The following is a 3501-nucleotide window of genomic DNA, read 5'->3' on the forward strand; positions in this document are numbered from 1 at the left end:
TATTAAACGGAGTTTAACTTTGGTCAACAATGAAGCAATGGGAAAAAGAGGTATGTCTTCTCGCGAAAGAAGACCCCCTTTATATAGGACAAAAATCTAACCGTTATGCATTGGTTGTGCTTTAAGCGGTACTACCGCTTAGCACGGTAAAAGCGACCCAATGAGCACCAATCCGATACTAGCATATTAGTTTCGCCGAAGGGACATACAGAGAAACCAGCGGTAGTTTTGCATGACACCAGAGCGGAAGTACCGCACAAAGCGATACTATCGTTAATGCTAGCGGCACTACCGCAAATTATTGGATGACATCCAGACAAACCCACGGTAGTGCCCGCGACATCTTCACGGAAGTATCACCTAAGTGGTACTATCACCAGTTGCAAGCGGTACTACCGTGATTTACCTGAAGCCTAACGGAGAACTCAACGGTAGTAGTCGCGGTACAACCAGCAGAAGTACCGCCTAAGTGGTACTACCGCTTAGCCTCTGCCAGTAAGCCCAGTGCACAACAGATGAATCGCTCCAAGGTTGGGGAAGGACATGTCGGTGCATATAGTTTGTGTACGTTTTGATTCCAAAGAGACCTTCCAACGTGAAACCCCTCTTAATAGAACAGATTTCCTATTCAAATCAATTGAAAAAAAAGGCCGAAAAAACCTTCTTTACTCTTTCTTTCTTCGGGCAATAAAACCGTCTTATGCCATATAAAAAAACTGAAATGCTTAATGCACACGGTTAATCCGCAAAACGCATTGCCATGCACACCAACACCGATTAGACAGAGATATGCCCTAACAGCAAGCTACCAAGAAACTTTTGCAATCAATGATGGCGTTGCTGCGAACAATGATGGAGGTTACTCGCACTAATTACGAGGGATAGAATGCGTTGCATCGACCGTTACCATTGGAGCGACGATGACGTCCACGTGCGCGACGGTGTGGCTAGAGGCCACGAGCCCGCGACACGGGGATGCTTCAAGGTCACGAGGACAGAGCTACAAGGATCGGCGTCCACGACCCTCTCACCCTAGACATGGCGGGAGGCTGCATGAGATTTTTGTTCCTTCCGTGTCGTGTCGGGGCATATGCACTTGCGAAGGAAGCATGATGGAAGACACGACCGAGCGTACCACACAATTATGGACATTGGCCTAAGAACAACTCCAACCTTCCGACCCAAATGGATGCATGTTTTATTTATTTTTTATCCGTTTGGGTCGGCTGCGCGAACATCAGTATCCCTTTTTTATTAGATCGGCGCATACACCCAACGCTGATCTGACGAAACAAATACATTCAAATTTAACATAATTAAACATTAAAGCCGGTCAACCGCAGGCCAAAGTTCACATAAACATTAATGAAACATAATTAAAAATAAAGTTTGCGCTTCCGCGCGCTGTGCCCTAGGCATCCTCGTTGTCCGACCCAGGGTCGGTGAGGTCGAAAAACTCCGGCGCCAGGCCAGCCCAGGGGAATGCCGCCTCCCAGGCACGGGCCGTGTCCTGCACCTGCTGCATCGCCGGCTAGACTGCTTCGCCGCGGGCAAGACACTCCTCCTCGTCGCGCTCGACCTGCATCAGGGGCTCGCCCTCTACCCGCTCCTCCGCCAGCGCGCGGCCCCTCCAATGCTCGAGGTACGCCGCCTCCTGCGCCGACGTCGCACCGAGCCACACGGCCGTCGCGCTGACCTACTCGTGCAACCCACCAGTCCACACGTATCGCTCCGCCACGGGCTCCGGCGACGGCGGCTTGGTCTTGGGCTCGGGGAGCCTCAACGGCGACGGCGGAATCACGCAGTCCCTAATCACAGATAGGGCGAGAGCCTCTGCAGCCTCGCATGGTAGGCAACCTCCTCCTCCTCCTTCTTGCGCAGGGTCCCTTGATGGAGCTCTGCATGGCCACCGCCAACGCGGCCTGATAGGCCTCCTCCTTCGGCTTGACCTGTGGGGGCGGCCGGGGGCTGGCATGGTGGTACTGAGCGCCGCGGCGGCGTTCCTCTTCGTGCTCGAGGGCAAACCAGACCTCCCAATTGGGAGAGTCTGGTGCAGAGGCAGGAAGCCGGTGCTGCCGACGTCAGGAGCTCCCGGTGCCTGCATACCTCCTTGACGTGAGCCCTCTGCGACTGCGACACCGGGATGCGCTGCGGACCCAGATGTCAACCGTGGGGTAGGTTGACATCTGGATACGGCAGTGGCTGCCGGTACTGCCAGTGCCACCGTGCCTGGTGCACTGGTACGTTCAGCCACTCCCTCACAACGTGTCCAGGCAGCGAAGGAGGCGCACGAGACGAGCTGACGCCGGGTGTGTGCTTCCCCTTGCCCTTGCCGTCGAGGAAGCCCATGGCGCTAGGGTTTGCCTGTCACCGGCGAGGGAGCAGGCGACGGCGGATGTGGACAGGGAGAGCAAGTGAAAGTGGATGAGGCCGCCCCCCCCTCGCGCGCGTGGATTAAAAAATGACGAACTCCCGTAGGTTCCACTGCGTGGGCCCGCGGTACGTGGCCGCAATTAATATGACCGCGGGTAGTGGTTGGCCAACCGACATGTGGGGCCGTGGCGGAACTGATGGGACGCGTTGCGTGTCCGTTTGCGTCCGCTCAGACGCAAACCAGGCTCAATTTTAGGCTTGAAATGACCGAGCGGACGCGTTTTGGGTATGGGTCGGCGCGTTGAGCCGACGCTTTTGTCCGCTTCGATCCAAACGAGTTGGGTCGGCTTGTTGAAGTTGCCCTAAGCGAGATCAGACGGTTGGCACGGTAACTGATCGATGCGAGGCATCGGCCGAACGACGCCGAGAGTCGCCCTTCAAATTTTAGCCTTCATCTATGCGCATTTGCTTACTAGTATATGAAATATGCCATACTCCCTCCGTCCGGTGAAGAGTGTATATCTAAATTTTTTAGGACAAATTATGGAGTTGAGTAAAAAATGCATTGAAAAGGTGCAAGCCACTATCTCTCTCCTCTTTAATTACCCACCCTCCAATGAGCTAAGTGCATATAGAAATTAAGAAGACCATGTGTAGATTGCTATTGGTCTTGATTACCGTGTGATGAGAGAGAAGTATTTTTTTCTATTTTAAAGTGCATTGGAAAGATAGAAGTACATTTTTTTGACAAATTTTAAACCTATATGTACACTCTTCATCGGACGGAGGGAGCACACGAATTATTGAAGAAGACGACGTGGCCAACCGGAAAAGCTTTCCTTTTTTGACGTCAGTCACGAGGCTGGCATGAGTCGTTCATTATTGGCCACGCCATCCCCTCCCGAAAGAACGCATCCAAATCTCACAGCGGCAGAACACGCTCAAAAGTCAAAAACATCAACGGCTACGATGCCAATGGACCATTCCCACACACCGGACTCATCCTGCCCGTCCACCTCATACAAACGGACGGACGGATGCGACATGGTCCACGGCGGAACCCGTGGACCGAAATTTCGTCCCACGGCCGCCAGCCTCAAACTTTGAGTTTTCAATATATCCCGCCGG

The sequence above is a fragment of the Triticum aestivum genome, chromosome 2D (assembly GCF_018294505.1).
Source record: "Triticum aestivum cultivar Chinese Spring chromosome 2D, IWGSC CS RefSeq v2.1, whole genome shotgun sequence".
Taxonomy (NCBI): domain Eukaryota; kingdom Viridiplantae; phylum Streptophyta; class Magnoliopsida; order Poales; family Poaceae; genus Triticum; species Triticum aestivum.